We start from the raw sequence: 17,916 nt of genomic DNA on the forward strand, positions 1-17,916 counted from the left end.
GATTGATACACTTAATTAACGTATAAAACTCAGGGCACTTAGGTTTGATCTCAGAGTCCTGAGATCAAGCCCCATAATGGGCTCACACTCAGCGCTGAGTCTGCTTGGAATTCTCTCCTTCTCCCTTTGCTCTTCCCCTCTACTTATGCACTCTAAGTAAATGAATAAATAAAATCTTTTTTTAAAAAGTATAAGATTGGGACGCCTGAGTGGCTCAGTGGTTGAGCATCTGCCTTTGGCTCTGATCATGATCCCAGGGTCCTGGGATAGAGTCCCTAATTGGAGGCCTCCCTCAACACTGCAGGGAGCCTGCTTCTCTCTCCGCCTGTGTCTCTCTCTCTGTGTGTCTCTCATGAATAAATATAATCTTTTTTAAAAAGTATAAAATTCCTGTCTGTCAGATGCCTGGGTGGCTCAGTCAGTTAAGCATCTGCCTTCAGCTCAGGTCATGATCCCAGAGTCGTAGGATCAAGTCCCAAATCACTCTCCCTGCTCAGCTGGGAGCCTGTCTCTCCCTCTCCCTCTGCCTCCCACTCTCCCTTGCTTGTGCTCTTGCTCGTGCTCTCTCTCTCTCTCTCAAATGAAGAAAGTTTTTAAAAAACTTTAAAAATTGTTTAAATTTAAAAAATAAAAGTTCTATCAAAAGAAGATACTTGGAACACAATATCCAAAACATACAAAGATCTCCTACCAATCAATTTTCAAGAGAAAATTGGTTAGGAACAGGCAATTTGAGGAAGGGAAATCATGAAAAAACATTCAGCCACACTCTTAATCAGGGAAACACAAAATAAAACCCCAGTGAAGTGCTATTGCACACCTGTGAGATTAGCAAAAAGCAAAGAGGAGGGCAGGGTGTTGATGAAGATGTAGCACATGAGGAGCTCTCATACACTGCTGGGGGAAGGCAAAATGGGTGCCACCACTCCGGAGAAGAATCTGACAGTATCTAGAAATGTTGAGAATGCATTACACAGCCCAGTGACCCAGAGAACTCGGCTTCTGGGATAAACCTGGGGCTCACTCATTGCCACAGCATTTGTCCTTGTAAAGAATCTGAAGCAGGGATGCCTGGATGATGGCTCAGCGGTTGAGCTTGTGCCTTTGGCTCAGGGCATGATCTTGGAGTCCCCAGATCAAGTCCCACATTGGGCTCCCCATGAGGAGCCTGCCTCTCCCTCCTCTGCCTATGTCTCTGCCTCTCTCATGAATAAATAAATAAAATCTTTAAGAAAAATCTGAAGCAGCTTCCATGTCCTTCAGCAGAAGGCATAAAGGAATGCACATGTTTGGTAAAAGTCTGAAGAAATTCAGAAGAATGATAAATAATACCATTTAATGAAGTGTTTGCCTCTGGTGGGGACAGGTGAAGGATGCCAGGAAGGGGCTTCATCGATACTGGTAAGGTTTTATTTCTTGCCCTGGATCAAGGTCCCAGGTGTTTGTTTAACATTTCAGAACCTCTTTTAAAGATACAGAGCAAGCAGGGTAGTATAAAATATAAAATCCCCATAAAATGCAGTCCTGCTCTGAACTTCAGTGTCCTTATTTAAATAATATGACCATCATGTCTACGAAGTGCTCAGCACAAAGTGTGACTCATGGTGAAGTGCTCAGTAAAACTTGAGAACATGAATAGCCTGCTCCTCAGTCACCCCTGGGATCCTTCATACCCTGGTCCCAGCCAGCTGAGATTCCCCCACTCTGTGCAACTGAATCTCCCCAGCCCCCCAACCTCCGTCATGTCTTCATGCCTTTGCACAAACTGTTTAGTCTCCCTAGAGTATTCATTTTCCCCCTCTTCTGTTATCCAACACTGGCATTTCAGCCCACGGAAAGCCCCTGGGAGGTCCTCAGCCACTCTCCCAGGCAGAGAGCTCTCACAGCATCCTCCCATCCCACTCTCTGGGTCTATCACCTTGTGGATTGTTGCACCTGGTTATGGATCTGTCTCCTCCCTGAGCAGGCCGGGAGCTCCTCCAGCCCACGAACCTTGTCTGAGCCACCATTGTAGCCTTACTAGCCACGTAATGCTGGGCCTCAGGAAGGTCAGATGAATGAATAGAGGAGTGAGAGGACCCAAATACTCCGAGACAAGAAAGGGTCATGCCAAACTCTCAAAAGGAAACCAATCCCATTATACAGATTGCCTGGACTCATCAGATGTTCATGGGAGGTAATATGACCTTTGGGGTCAGACAGACCTGGGTTCACATCTAGGCTGAGCCATTTGCCAGCTGTGTGGCATAGGGCATACTGCTACATCCCTCTGAGCCCCAGTTTCTCTGTCTGCACAGCCAGGATGTGACTAGGGCTTATTGCAAGGGTATGAAGATACCCTTGTATGAAGATACAGTGAAGTAATAGAGACAAAATGCATGCCCCCATTTTTGGGAAAGGGTAGCAATTATGCAAATATTGGCCGAGAGGAAGATATTTGTGGGGGAAGGTGGAAGAGACCCAATTGGGTTACCATGATAGAAGGAGGCTGGGAAAAAAAAATGCCAGGGAGTGTTCTCCAACTCTGCACAACAGCAAGCGACTGCAAGTTGGCCCAGGAGGTGGGAGGGGCAGGCAAAAGTGTACTCCATGTTAGCGCTTCTCAGACTCCCTCCTCCTGTCCTTTGTGCTAGTCCTGGGTGAGGGGCTGCCTGGCATCTCAGAACCAGAGGCCCTCCTCCCTGTCTCTCCACGGCTGCTCTGGCCCCCTCCAATCTGTTCTCGTACATAGCCCAGGGATCTCAATCTGGACTTGTCTTTTCCTTGCCAGCTTCCATCTGTAGGGGCAACGGAGCCTGCGGCACCCTCCCCAGGGACACATCTGAGGTGCTTTACCAAATGCATCATCTGCACTGTATATGCAAAATCCACATATGTCCACTTGCCAGGAGCTTCCATCAAGGCGACATACAGGATGGCAAGTTGCTTATGGTCCATACTCTGGAAGATGAATTGACCAGTGTCACATGTGGTAGGAGCAAACACGTAAAGTCGACCAGGCTCTCTGGTCACTGGAAAAGAACAGTGCTGTGTGCTTCATGGGCTCAGATGAGATTGTTTGAACTAATGTGCTGATCCAGATCACACTGGACAATGTCACATTATCCCGGTGACACGGACATTAGCTGCTGTTGGCACTTTGTCCCATGCAAATGGCCACTTAAGGTGGGAACCCTGCCCGGCTTAAGGCCTGCCATCTTGACGCTTCTCAGGGAGATCATCCATGGCCTCCTTGTTGCTAACACAGAAGGACAGTTCTCTGACTTCATTGCACCTGATGATGGTAGCGAGATTCAAAACCACATCAACAGATGCGTCATGTGATGAAGACCCAGGCCCACAGACACCTAGGACAGGGGTGCCATGAATGGAAAAAGAGGACAGCACAAGGAGGTGCTCTGCTGCAGTGTGTGGGGGGGGCATTGAGGGTCACAGAGGATAAACTGCAGAGATGTGCAAACCTCACCCCAGCTCTGGGGCATTTGTGAATTAAATACTGCCTGAGAATGCAGCTGGAGTCGGCCTCTGTGAATGGAGGAAAGTCAGTGATGCTGAAGGGGACACTGGCTCTGATTCCCAGGGCAGCCCCGTTCCAAGGGGCACAGCCCTGCCTGATGTCGTCAGCCTGGACGCTGTGGTTCCAGCTCTGTGGTTTCTCTCACACCCCCTCTGCCGTCTGTGAATTCTCCGGTGTGTCCAGGCACGGGGGCTGGGCCAGGCTCTGTGCTTGGAGCCAGGAACACAGATAAACAGAGCATCCAGCGGCTCCCAGATGCAGGGGAAGAGAAGTCAACACCACCACTAGGGCCCAGGGTGCCCCCCTGTTCATGGACCCCAGGGCCCACAGGTGAGGAGCTCCCAGAGTGCTCACAATGAAGGGAGTTGGATGGTTTTGGGGGGCCTGACTCACTGGGGTTGGTGGGCTGCAGTGGTGGCTCTAGGAAATGGTTTAAGGAGATGACCTCCAAGCATGTCTTAAAGGAGCAGAGAGAGACGTTAGCCAGGTGAAGAGGGGATGACCCAGGCAAAAGCATGGCTGTGTTAAGGCGCCTGCCCAGCCTGCTCCGGGAATTCCAAACAAGCAGCTGTGAGACAGGCAGTAGGAAAAGGAGTCTGGGCTAGGGACTGGGGGTCGGGGTCCCTGAGTGCCATGCCCAGGAGTTTGTAATGTTTGGGGGGGGGGGAGTGGTGGATGCTGTGACACGCAGCCCAGATCCCCGCTTCCAGAATGAAGGACTCACTCCCCCTGGTGTCAGAGGCTGCTGCAAAATGGCCCTCAGCTGTCAGTGCTCTCTGGGGATGGCCTCTGCTGGAGTAAACCACTGCATCCGAGGGACACCTTCCCCAGGGTGTCCCACATCAGTGATGGATCACCCCAGGGCTGAGCCACTTGACACAACTCAGGACAAGTCTGAAGGGCCAAGCCCTCCCCAGACCCCACGCAGGATGGGCGGACGCCAGCACTGTGACTGCATGGCAGTTCAGCTTCTCCTTCTGCCCCGTCTGGCTTCCCGCCCTTCCTGTCCACAGATGTTGAGCCCCAGAGCAGGCCCTGACGACCTCCTGGGCCCTAGCATATCTCTGAGCCAGCTGCCTGGGAAAGCCAACCTGTGACAGGAGCTCAGGAAGCACTTGCTCTGTGTCCCTGTGGTGGGAAGGAGGAGCCCTAGGAGAGGGTGAGACTTTGCAGAAGCTAGTGAAAGAGGTGAGTGATATGGAAGCAGTCAGGCTCTCAGGAGGGGCAGAAAGGCTCATCCTGAGACAGAGCAGCAATTGGAGGCAATTGGGGGCGGGGATGGGGTCAGGAAATAGAGTGAGTCATGACCCTCACTTTTCTTTTTCTCATGCAGCTAGAAGTGAGGTTGGCTGCTCAGAGGAGGGATCGATATTAGATGTTAGATAGATACTAGAATTACATAGGAAATTAATGACCAGACTGCGTGATAAATGTTGCCACAGCAGTAGTAAGAAGTACAGGACTTCAAAGGGTAGAGGGGAGTTTGCCAGGAGGCGTGCCCGTAAGAGAAAGTCATACCAGGCAGAGGAAACAGCTGGTGCCCAGAACCCAGCTGGGCTAGGATCGCCAGATGAAATCCAAGATGTCCAATGAAATGTGAATTTCATATAAATGATGAATAATTTTTTAGTATAAGTCTATTTTATGCAATATTTGGCACACACTTATCCCAAACAATCATCTGTTACTTACTTCGTCACCTTCTGACCCTGTTCCTGCCAGAAGCCCACTAGTGGGTCCCCCAGACTGCAGCCCAGGTGCTGCTCAGATTCCATGTTATCCCTCCCATTATCCAAACCTTCAGCTGTCATTGGAGGTCCTATAGTGTCCAATCCTCGGCCACTCTTCCAACCCCATCTCCTCATCCTTAAAAACCCCCTTTAATCTCTGCCTCTGAGTGTTTTACCTCTGCCTCCCTACTCTACCCTCCCCATGTCCACTCCTCTAGGAGGCCTCCCAGATTTCCCTGGGAGGACAGAAGTAATCATCTCCACTGATTAGTAGCAGCAGCACCTTGGGCAAGTTATTTCACATTTCTGAGCCTCCGTTTCCTTGTCTCTGAAATGGTGATGATATCATCTCTGCCAGGCTGCCGAGAGTATGACAGACCATGTTCAGAAAGGACCAGACACACTCTCAAACTTTGGCACATCCACCCAGGCTCGTGCCTAGATCGGTGCCTGACATCCAACAAGCACAAATACACATTAGCTGAATGGAACTGACTCAAAGTCCTGAGCTTTTATAGTTTAATTTGCTTCTTGGAATTGCCATCCCCAACAGTGGAACTTAAACAAATTTAATTTCCTATATTAAGATGATCTGAAAAGAGATAAATAATGAAGCCATTGCAATTCCGATTGCATAACAGGATTTTCCAACAGTTGACAACAGACCAAACCAGCTCCCCAGAAATGGCCCATTTCAGCACCAAACACGGCATGGGGCCTCTCTGGCTCAGAGAGAGGTAAACCTGGTAAAATATCCACCACACACACACTTCTGTCTCAAGCCCTCCAAATCCCAGACCACAAAAGGTGATTTCTTATAACCATTAGCATAATTACCTGACTGCAATGCTATAAAGAAGTGATTAGATGAGCCTGTGATTTCTGCACAGTTATTTGTCTCAAGTAAGTCACCTGAAGTTCATCTGCCGTCGGGATTCATGGCTGCATTCTGTAATCGTAGGGAATTATTTTGCTAATAACAGAGGTACCTTGATCTAATTTAGTTTTAATACCAGGAGGTGGCCTCCCAGAATAATCAGCTCCAAGGAAATTCCAATTTCCAGCTTTGTTACATGTTCTGGAGAGAAGATTCAATACAAAGAGGCTGAAGTTACTTCTTTATCACCCAAAGTCATCTAGGGGCAAAATGGAATCCTACCTCTACATGTTCGCAGAAAAATGCAGGGAGAGTCAAGCCACAGGGAGTGGGTGGCAGGGAGGTCCCAGCCAAGAGCAACAATTGGAGGCTACCACTAATGGGTGAGGACCGCAAGGCATTCCCTGGGAGAACCCTAATTTTTCTTGCATTCATTCTTTTATTCCATTTCTGGTCTCTCTCCCCTGCAAGACCTGGTCTTTGCTGTTATTTGAATACAAATATTGATAGCAAACACTACACAGCCCTGTTCTGGGTACTTCATGCATATTAACATTACTTCCTGTGAGACGGAGAGGGAGGGGGTACAACTACTATCCCCATTTTACAGATGGGAAAGCCGAGGCAGAAAGGTTAAGAAACTTGCCTGAAGTCACACAGTGAGTAAGGGGCATCGCTGGGTTTTGAACCTTAGACTGTGAACTTCCTCAAGTTCATATACAATAAGGAAAAATTCTGAGCCCACCAGGAATTGTTAACTGGGTTCTCGTGCACCCCTCACAACTCTGGTGCCATTTTATTGAGGAAGACACTGAGTCTCAAGAGGTGGTTAATTTGGTCAAGGTCAAGTGAGTCAGTAGAGAAGCTGAGGCGTCACCCCTGAGACTCTGATTCTATACCTACCGCTGCTTTGGCTGAAGCCAGGAAGTCCATGCAGTGTCTCTGAACAGCTTTGGAAACGGGCTGGGTCAAATGCAATTAAACTAAGTGCACAGTGATAGGCCACTCAGCTCTGCTCTTCCATTTCCACTCTAGAGCTCTTCCTCTTTCACATCCCCACCCGGCACCCCAGAAACCAAGGGTCCTTTGCTGTCACTCAGCATTACACCAAATAAAACCTACTTTCAGATTCCTAGTCATACGCTCACATTTCAGCTTTCAGCAGGGGGCCCGTGTGTTCCAACAGGAAGGGCGGAATGTGGCTCCACCATCCCACTCCTCTCTAGGCCTTGGCCTTCCTGTCTATTCCAGGAGGTGGGTTCTTTTTTAAGTGAATGGAGCTACAGAACCCTTGTTTCAAATGAAAAATATTTAGATGCAAGCAAGCTGCTCTGGGTAGAGCTAGGTTAGGCCAAGGGCAGGGAGTCTTTCTTATTTGGCAACCTTTTGGCATCTCTGTGGGACCCTAGGACTCTTCCAACAGTTGGGAAACCACTGGCCTGGACAGAGTCTGCTGACTCTTAGAGTTCATAGGGCCAAGGAATCTGAGCTCCACTGATAGCTGGTGATACCTGAGGTGCAGGGTACGCCGCTAAATGCCTGCCTGGGTGCCCCCTTCTCCAGAATACCTGCCCTGCCTGGTTAGGGGAATCAAGAGCCAAATCCAGGAGGGGCATGTCAGCAAGGCCAGGTTATGCCCAAGGCCCTGCCTTGGGAAGGGATGAGCTGCCCAGGAGCGTGCCCACGGAGAAATGATATCTGCCTCTCTGCACAGGCCTACGGGTCTAGCTCATCCAAGCACACTCACTGGGCACCGTGAGGAGAAGCTACCCCCTTCCCACTGCTGCCAACTTGTTTTCTCTCTCTTCTTCTCCTTTCTCTAAAAACATAGTTTTGTTAATCCTTCCCTCTTTCTCCTTCTTTCTAAAATGCTTGGCTTCCTGTTATAGGCTGCAGGGGTGCCACCGCAGGACACAGACTCCACAGATGTGTCCTGGAGCAATGTGCTCGCAGTCACCAGGCACTGACTCCTGGAGGCTGGGAATGCCTCCTGGAGGCTGTGGTCAGCACAGGCCACCAATGCATGTGTAGGAGTTAGTCCAGTTTGGGGGCATTGCACTGGGACGAGGTGGGTAGTGGAAGGGGAGGTGGATGGAGGGATGGGATGACTGGGTGACGGGCACTAAGGGGGGCACTTGACAGGATGACCACTGGGTGTTATACTATATATTGGCAAATTGAACCCCAATAAACAAATAAATATATTAATATTATATATATATATATATAAATTAAAATCACCAAACATGTCTGTGCCTCAGTTTCCTCCATTGTAAAATGAATTCTCCCTAGAGTTCCATGTGCTGTGCAGTGTCCGTCCCTCTCCCTGCTCCCTGTCTGCCTGGTTTATCCCATCAAGGTGCGCCTGCAAAGCCATCTACCCTTGTAGCCAAGAGGAGGAGAACGAGTTGCCCTCCTACTTCCCCCTAGAAGCTGAGCTTGATTGGGCTGCCAAGGACTTTAGGGAATGGAGCCCTCTGAAGCCATAGCACTGGGAACCAGAGGCTGAGCGGGCCTGACTGAAGGGCCAGCCCAGGAGTGTGACCGCCCTCTTGGCTCCTGGCCTTGTTGGCCTCCCCTCTCAGCTTCCCAGTCCCTGTCTAGGCTCAGCTTCTCTGGCAGCAGAGACTCTGACCTCCCACAGGTGGGCAGCCACCCGGACTTGGGTGAAGTGGCACAGGAAAGGGGGCACTGTGCTGAGCAGAGGTGTATTTTGGGGGTCTTGGGAATTCTGGGGAGACAGCACAGAAGCAGACTCATAAGCACAGAGAACAAACTGGTGGTTTTAGGGAGTCTGAGGGGAGAAGTGAAAGAGGTGAGGGATCCTCAGAGGTGCAGACTCCCAGTTACTAAATACACAAGTCACGGGACGAAAAGTGTAATGTGGAGAATATAGTCAAGAATGTCGTGATTGTTTTGCTCCGTGACAGATGGTAGGTACACTTCTCATGGCGAGCATTTTGTAATGTGTGTAATTGTTGAATTGCTATGTTATACACCTGAAACCAATATAACATTGTACATCAACTTCAGCTAGAGAGAGAGAGATATGGAGAAAGAGAGAGAGAGACTGAGGGGGGCCCCGTCCATCCCCTCCAAGCTACCTGAGGCCCAGGCTGGGGGAAGAGCCCCAGAAGAGAGAGCACAACCACCCCTCCTCGCCCACCACAGAGCTGGCCAGAGAAAAGACTAAAGGCTCTCCAAGCAGACACTTTCTCAGGCACACCAGCTTCTGGGCCATGGAGCCGGCACGGCACAGCCATTGATTGGGTCAAAGAGGGGCCTCACCTCTCTATCCTCTGCCCCCTATCTCTGGGAGGCTACCTGGAGGGAAAGCAAGGACAGACCTGGGCCAGGCCCCAGACAGCTCCTGAGTAGGACCCTGAATGCAAACCACCCCCCCACCCCTGCTTCAGCATCAGCTCCGGAAGCCAGAACCCACCTACCCACCCTCCCGACCTCTCTGGCCACCTTCTGGTTCAGCCTCATGCAGGGGTTCCCTCCCTCCACTGCACTGATACTAGCAGCAGCCCCCCAGTCCATCACTAGCAAAGGCAAGTGAGGCCCTTTAGTGGATATCTGGGTCAAGAGAGAGAGAGTCTAGGGCAGAAGTGGGGTGGGACCCCAGGGACAGGCACCCCCAGCTGCCATTTCAGGGACTGTGTGACCCTGAGCTGGCTTTTCTGGAGCACACACCCACTTGTTCTGATGCAGAGTCGGTGCAACCTCAGGGTAGGCAGGTGGGACCCCCATAGCCAGCGAAGACAGACCCCCTCGAGGGCACTCTCCTACTCACACGTGCTCATGCCTCCGCATGCATTCATGTGTGTGTGCACACACACTCAGGCACACTGGGATGTAGGTCACTGGCTGGTGTGCCTCCAGCCGGGGGTTATAAGGATCCAGCCATCCGCCCACGCTTCCAGATTGGACAGAAATGCACCCCTCCCTCTTCCTGCCTCTCCCCTCAGCTCCCCTGCGTCAGTCTGACCCGAAGCCTCCCTGGCTTCTGTTTGGTTTTCCCTAGAATCCCACTGGCAGAGGCTGCTGGGAACCAACCCTGTCCAGGGAGGGGCAGCGTTCTTGGGCCACGTGGCTTTTTTTCTGTGTGTGTGTGGGTCCCTGTGCAGGACATTGTAGAGGCTACAAGAGACAGAGGGATGAGACCCCTACCTTGAGGACTTCAAAGGCATAGCTCGTGGAATGCCTTAGGACTAGATGAGGTAATGGCCGAGAAGGTACAATCAAGGAGAAAACAGGGCAGCTTCAGCTAGGCTGACCAGGGCTGGCATCCTGGGGGAGGTGGCAGGACCTTGGCTGGCCAGTGAGTAAGGTTGCAAAGAGCCTAGGACAGGGAGTGGCACTTACACAGCGGGGAAGACCCCAGACACTCCTGTCCTCCATTCTAGAGCTGGGGCCTCTCCAGAGGTTACATCTGGAAGGACCACCATAGACTTTTCTACAGAAAACTCCCAGATGGTTCCACAGGATTTTCAGACACAGCAAGCCCAGGACATCAGTCCCACTCGGAATCTACTCTTCCACTCATGTCCCCTGCTCAGTGTGGACACAAACGCTCCTGCCACACAGGCCAAAGGCAAAGTCATCCTGACTTCTTTCTTCACCCTTCCCCTCTCAGCCTCCAAGTTTTCAGTCTGGCTCATGAAACAGCTCATGGCCCAGAGGTGAAGACAAGCAGGAAAGCAAATGAACTGTACCCATCACTGTGTAACAGGATAGCGGGAAGCTCAGGGTGTCTGTGAGCTCCAACAAGGTAGTCAGGGAAGGCTTCCTGAAGTGAAGTGACACCTGAGCTGAGATCTCAGGATGAGCAGGAGTGACCAGTTTGGGGGAGAAGTAGTAGGGAGAGCTATGTTACAAGAGTGATCCAGGCAGGGGGCAAAGGTAAGGGGGGAGAAGAAGGACAGCACATCTGTGGCAGAGATGAATTCATGGAGGTGGGGTGGGGAGAAAGAAAGGGGTGTGGCTGGAGACAAGGGCAGAGGCCCCATCCTGGGGTCAGATGGTGGACTTCCTAGAAGCTGTGTAAGTGAGTTTGTACTTTATCCTGCTGCACTGAGGGGGTCCCTTTGGCTTTCCACAGAGGATGAGTTTGGGGCACGGACTGAGATGGGGAGACCCAGGAGGGGGTGAGACAGCCCTCTAGGAGTCCAAGGTGGGCCTGGCCTGAGGTGGGGCTGTGGGCCGGAGCTAGGGCAGATCTCAGGACCTACTTAGGAGGTGGAATGGACCTTGAGTTGTTCCCAGTTCGTTCTCTCTCAGGGCCCTCATCTTACCATCATGTAATGGGGGATGAACAGGAGGCCCCCACAAAGACGCTCTCCCTTGGGGCCATGTCCTGCCTGCTTCAGCCTCCTGGGGCTTCTGGAAGTGACGTTCTGGGAGGAGCCCTAGCTGGGGTGTGGAGGGCATGGCTTCAGAAAGCCCGGGGTGATGTCAGCTGGACATTTGCATCCAGCAGAAGGAGACTCCACACCAGCTCCCAGCAGGAGGGCCAGCGGGAGGCAGTAGTCATCCAGGGCACCCTAACAAGGAATGACTACTGGTGTGGTCCTCTCAAGAGTGGGAACTGTGGGAGGTGGCTACTACTGTCGCTACCCCTCTGATGAGGAGATAAGGACCCAGAGGGCCAAGTAGTCCAGAACAGAAGCCAAGGCCTTGTCCATGCATGCCTAGTGCAATTCAGGAGGGAGAGGGCAGGGAATCATGTCTTCGCTTTCTAAACAATAGGAACTCCTGAAGGAGCTCCTCCCTCCTCCCACCAGGAGCCTCTCTCACTGGGGGACACCAGCTCCTTTCTCCTGAGCTTTCTCCTGGCTCTGCCTGGCCCACTCTAGACATGAGGCTGTTCTCCGTGGCCCCCTCCCCAGGCCCCACATCCTAGCTTACTTGTGTGGCTACCTGGTCAGGCTTGGGCGCATAAATGATTTAAGCCCCTCCTGTCCATCCTCATTGTTCTTCTTTATTGACTATTCCTCCTGATTTAGCCTCTTCCCAGAGTCCCGTGGGGCAGCGGGGCAAGAAGGGGAGGGCTCCATCCCTCATGTACCCGCCCAGCTGGGCAAGGTCAGAGCCCCAGGCATGGCTGGCCAGCAGAACGGAAACATTCCAGGGCACGGGAAGGGCTTTGCATTTGAGGCCAAAGTCCCCAAGGAACAGCCCAGAGTGGTGTACAAAAGCACAGGAGTCTTGGAGTCCAGGGTTTGAATTTTGAGTGCCCCCCGCCCACCAGAGCTTGTGGCTTGGAGCCCCTCTAAGCCTCGATTTCTCGTGCAAGTGGTGGGATTGTTCCTCCCTCTGTGAGGAGCCAATGACTCCATGTGGAAACAGCACAGAGCTGGTACATACAAAGTGAACGGGGTCCCCCTCCTCTGCCTCTCTGGTCTCATTGGCTCACCTGTGAAAGGGCCATAGGTAGGAGTGTGGCTTCTCCTGTACCTTGGGTGGCCAGCAGGCCCAGGGCAGAGCCCCAGAACAAGATGGAAGGAATCTGGGTTCAGCATTCTTTCCCCAGCCCATGTAGGCCAGGCTGGCATCATGAGCTCCATTCCACAGACAGGGAAACTACAGCTTGCTGAGGGCCCAGGACTATACCCAGCTCCTGTTGAGTTACTTGAGTGGCAGAGCCAGGAAGAAGCCCAGGTTCTTGTCCCTGAGAGGTAGGCCAGGCCTGAGCACCCTCCCCAATGATCCACCCACACAGACACGGCCTCAGAGGAGGCCCTAGTGGGCATTGGTTAAAAGCATGTGCTCTAGGGTGGGACAAACCTACATGACTCTTGGCTCTGCCATTCACTGGCTGTGTGACTTCGGGTGAGTCACTCAGCCTTTCTGAACTTATTTCCCCATCTCTAACATGAGAATGCTAACATCAACCCCACAGGGTGCTGGGAAGGGGAAGCCAGAGGATGAAAGTGAGGTGCATGGCCAGGCATACGGCTGTTCTTTTATGGTTCTTGTCTATCTGTGACCAGCTGAGGCAAACATCTTCAGTTCCTCCTCTCATGGGAAGGGCCAGGGAGTGGTAATATCAGACCCCTGACAGCTTCTAGCCCAAAATAGCTTTCTCTTTACATTGACCCTGTCCCACTGCAGCTGTTTCTGCTTGCCATTCCCAGCTGAGCTACTATCACCCTGGGTTGTGGCTCCTGCTGCATTGGGCTCGTCCCTAGAGCGGTGCCAACAGACCCTCCCAGGAGGAGGCAGGATTTTCCCTGGGCAAGTGAAGGGGCCTCCAGGTGGCAGCTCTGGCATAGTGACGCGGCTCTCAGACTGTGCCACAAAATCAAACTCCTGGGCTCTGGAGCAAGCTGAGTTCAAGTCACCCACCTCCCTGTGTGACCTTGGCCATCACTTAACTCAGCCTTAGTTTCCTCATCTGGAAAATGGTGCTAACAGCAACCTACCATATCTGTCATGAGGATTTGAAGACAAAGTCCATACAGGACCTTGAATGGAATCTCCCTTGGGAAAGGACTCAATGAATAAGGCTGGTCGTTGTGCCTGCAGCACTGGGAGATTTATAAAATCACCCCCTATGTGGGACGCCTGGGTTGTGCAGCGGTTTGGCGCCTGCCTTCAACCCAGGGCATGATCCTGGAGATTCGGGATCGAGTCCAGCGTCAGGCTCCCTGCGTGGAGTCTGCTTCTCCCTCTGCCTGTGTCTCTGCCTCTCTCTCTCTCTCTCTGTGTATCTCATGAACAAATAAAATATTTTTTTAAAGTTGTCCCCATCTGCCTGCCTACTGGGGCCCCCCAACAGGGGCAGATGTCCTTGCGGGTTGTCATCGGGAAGAAACTGAAGCTTCTGAGCTGCCCGTTCTGCCCTCAGGATCTCCAGAGCAACCAGCCCCTTCCGGAGCACCCCTGGTTGTGTGCCCAGGCCCAGCTCCCTCTGTGAATCACCGGCCCCCCAACAGGCGTCTGGTCTCATGACACTCTGCCTTGTCACCCCTCTGAGCCCCGAGATAGCCAGGGAGGTAACCAGGGACAGCTGAGTCTGCCCATTTGTCAGACAAAGAAGTGGAGCCTGAGCGAAGAGCAGAGGCCTGGTCCTGGCATCTGATGGCAAAGGGAGTCAGAATGAGGCTCAGGCCACAGGGCGGGCAGTGGGTGCCAAGTGCTGAGTCTGATTTAGAACCTTAGAAGGTCAGAGCTGGAACATCCAGGGGTGCGGAGTATAAATAGTGGCTAGGGAAATAAGTAAGCCCAGAGACGGGGAGGATGATGCCTGAGGGCACGGAGCAAGGCAAGGGCAGGATCCAACTGGTGCCATTCACTTGTTCATTCATTCATTCATTCATTCATTCATTCATACAGTGAGTACAGTACGCTAGACACAGCCCTTGCTCTCAAGGATTTCTTGGTTTTAAATGGGAGTCAGATTAGTGACCAGGCAACAAAAACATGTCCCTGTTGAGGAGCACCAAGATGTACTGCCATGATGGGTGGGAGGCCACATCTGCAAAGTGGGGGCGTGGCAAGACGATGAGAGAATCTGAAGAGAGAATGTTCTACAGGGTATTTGCTTCCTGGTCAGCCCACAGTCAGCTCTCCCTTCTGTTTTCTTCCTCAGTTGATGGCAATTGGGAAGGAAGTGCTTCTCTGAGCTGGACTTTTCATGCAGCTGAGGGGCCCTCTCCAGAGGGGGTCAGTCAGATCTTGTCTGACCCTTGCCCCAATTTATACACGGGGAAACTGAGGCCCATCCATGAAGGGCCTGCTTCTCTTCGCCTTCCTACTTCTGATTGTTGAGTAAAGAAACCCCTGCTCCTGTGTTTGCCACTCCCCCAGTTGTGTCAGCCCTCACTGGCCTTACTGGAAGGGTCTCTCACTTCAGGACCACCCGATAGGGCACTGCTCAGCCCTGTCTGCAAAGACACCCTCAATATGGCTCAGGCTTCCAGAACATTCGTGTCAGTGGTTGGGATGTGGTCAAACTCCTTTCCGCCCCTAAGCACCAGGTGAATGGACTCAAAGCTCAGATGGAAGAAGAGAATCTTGCTTGCCTTGAGGCCCTTGGGGCCCACAGCCCCACTCCCAGCTGTGTCTCTCCCAACCCTGTACCCACTGAACTTCCCAAGTCCCTCAAGGAGCTCAGCTTGTCAACCCTGACCTAGAGCACCACTCTCCTTGGAAGTGTTGGAGAACCATCAGAAGTTTCTCCAGCCTTTGCACCTGCTGTCCTATCTCCTGGAATGCCTTTCCTCACCTCTTTGCCTGGGCCAACGGGTATTTGTTCACTCACTCATTCAACAAGTATGTACTGGATGCTTACTCTGCGCTAGGCAGAGAGCTATGCTCTGGGGATAACAGCTGTCTGAGAGCTCAGAAACTGGGGGACATGCAGAGTTTAAGCACACACACACACACACACACACACACACACAATAATGTCCAGTGCTATAGGAACAGGCTCCATAAAGGAAAAGAGAAATTACGAATGAGATCTCATTTGATGGATCGAAGGATCATGGTCCAGGGAAGGCTCCTCTGAGGAGATGACTTTTCAGTTGAGTTTGGGAACTGGAGGAAGAGGAGGATGAGTTAGCTTAGTGATGAATAAGAGGAAGAAAGAGTGTTCCAAGCAAAGGAAACAGCATGTGAAAAGGCCCTGGGCTGATAACTAGTTTGGTGAGTGTGAGGAAGTTCAGATCCGTAGGACTGGAGCCTACAGAGTGAGGGAAGGAGGGAGAAAGAGTCAGGTCATGCAGGGAGGCAGAAGCAACAGACCTTGTCAAGGGACCATGTGGATAGCAGGAAAAAGAAAGTATCTAAGAGAAGGAACTGAAGAAAAGACTAAGAAATAGGCAGGAAAAAATCAGGAAAGTCGCCTATCCCAGAAGACAGATGAAGAAAGGGTTTCGTGAAGTCATCAACTTCTTTAGTGGAGGAGTCATCTCCCCCAGGAAGCCTTCCTGGACTTCATGTGTGGGGTTAGAGGTTCCATGGTGCCTTGGCCTCCCCCATCAGAGTGCTTTGCTCTCTCCCAGCCTAGCCTCTACACGAAGGTAGAGACAAGATTGCACTTATCTTCCCAACCCCAAAACTTAGTACAGGACCTGAAAGTAGCTTTGGTGAAATGAATGAACACAGAAAGGAATTGACTCTGTGTCCATAGTTTTCCTCACTGGCCTGGTTCCAGAGCCCCTTCAGCTCTGGACTTCCCAGGCATGCTGGAGCCAGACCCCTCTGGGCTGCAGCTGGGATTCACATGGAGAGCCTGGGCTAGCCTCCATTCCTGCCTGACCCCTTCCTAAGGCCCCCTCCATCCCTTTGCCTCTTCCTCTTGGCTCCTAGGCACAATACTGCCTGACAAGCTTCCAGAAGACCAGCCACAGGCAAAGACAAGGTGCTGACTCCACAGTGAATGGCCTCAGTTCCCTGGGTACAAGCTTTGCCCTGCCCTGGGTTGGCTGCTAGCAAAGCAGGAAATAGCAAGTCAGGGCCCTGGGTTCCAGGCGGGGAGATGCAGTCCTGGGGGATCTGGAGCCTCACCTGGCCATGGGCTGGTCTCCCAGAGAAGGGTCCGTGCCCTCTGCGGAGTATCACCCAGGCATTGCCGTGCCAAGTTTCAGGTGAGTGCTTCTAGGGGGTAAGCGGGCCCGTCCCACATCTCAGATTGTCTGCCGCCCCTTCCCTGGAGAACTCGTCACTCACCCCAGCCTCATATCATTTGTCTGTCTCCCATCTGAGGCTGGGAGCTCTTCCAGGGAAGAGGCCTCTCATCAACCTGGCCTCTCCCTCCCTGCCTTCCTCCCTCTTTCTCTTTTTCCTCCCTCCATTCAACAAGCATAAACTACTTCTTAAGCTTGAGCTGTTTGTTTCTGAACCTCTACCCTGGCACACAGCTGGGCACGTAGGGGTCACATGGCATGCATCCACTGGCCACCCAACTGCCCAAAGGTGCCAGGCTTGTGGGTTGGGCCTTGCCAAACTCCCTGCAGGATTGCAGCTCCCAACGTGACAAAGGTCCCCTCTCCCTGGAAAGAGCCAAGCTGCTGCAGGAGGAAGGAAATTTGGCCTAGAACCTGTCTCAGAGGCCAGGCCTGGCTGGAGGCTCGGGGGGTGGGAGTGGGGATCAGAGGGAGAATTCAGCCTTCTTTGCAGAAACTATGGTCCCGGGAGGACCTGAGCCCCCAAAAGTCTGCTCTAAGCTGGAGTGAGGCTGTCTCTCAACTACCCCCTTTTTGGCTCAACTACCCCCTTTTTGGCCTTCTCCCTGCTGCACCCTAAAATCTGTGACCCCTCACACCATGCCTCAGTCCCTCAGGCACCCTCGCCTCCTGCTTTTCTCACGTGCACGTTGCCCAGAGACAGCCAGAATGCACTGGCGTGCCAGCCAAGATGAAGCTCCCTGGCCAGGCTGAGCAGTAGGGGCTTCATTTACCTGTGCCCCTGGAGCTCCAAGCCCACAGAACCTGCCCCTTCCAGGCCATCCTTAGTCCTCCAAGTCCTGTCCCAGGCTCTCAGTGAGAGCTCCTATCCCTGGCAACTGCCCCCCAAAATCTTCTCCATGGTTTCCAGCTACCCTGGGGGCTGCGGCAGGGGCGGTGGGGGCAGCTCCCTGGTGGTAGCCCCCAGGGCCCTGCAAAGCGGGGTGTGTTTTCAGCCTGGCTTTAATTACAGGGTACATTCTTGATGCCTGGTCCATCTATATTTATCTGCAGGATCTCACTAATTAAATTCTCCACAGCACCCAGCAGGCTTGGGGACGGGAGGGAGGCAGACAGGCAGGAGGCTGAGAACTTCCTTCCTTTCCTTCTTGGCCA

General features: G+C 52.3%; 1 protein-coding gene across 16 annotated transcripts in view; it reads right to left on the bottom strand.

The window, feature by feature from the left end:
* The window catches only part of DAB2IP (DAB2 interacting protein), a 191,211-nt gene that overhangs the window by 172,415 nt on the left and 880 nt on the right, over positions 1-17,916 (bottom strand). The window lies entirely within an intron of this gene.

This window comes from Vulpes vulpes, chromosome 2 (assembly GCF_048418805.1).
Source record: "Vulpes vulpes isolate BD-2025 chromosome 2, VulVul3, whole genome shotgun sequence".
Classification (NCBI taxonomy): Eukaryota; Metazoa; Chordata; class Mammalia; order Carnivora; family Canidae; genus Vulpes; species Vulpes vulpes.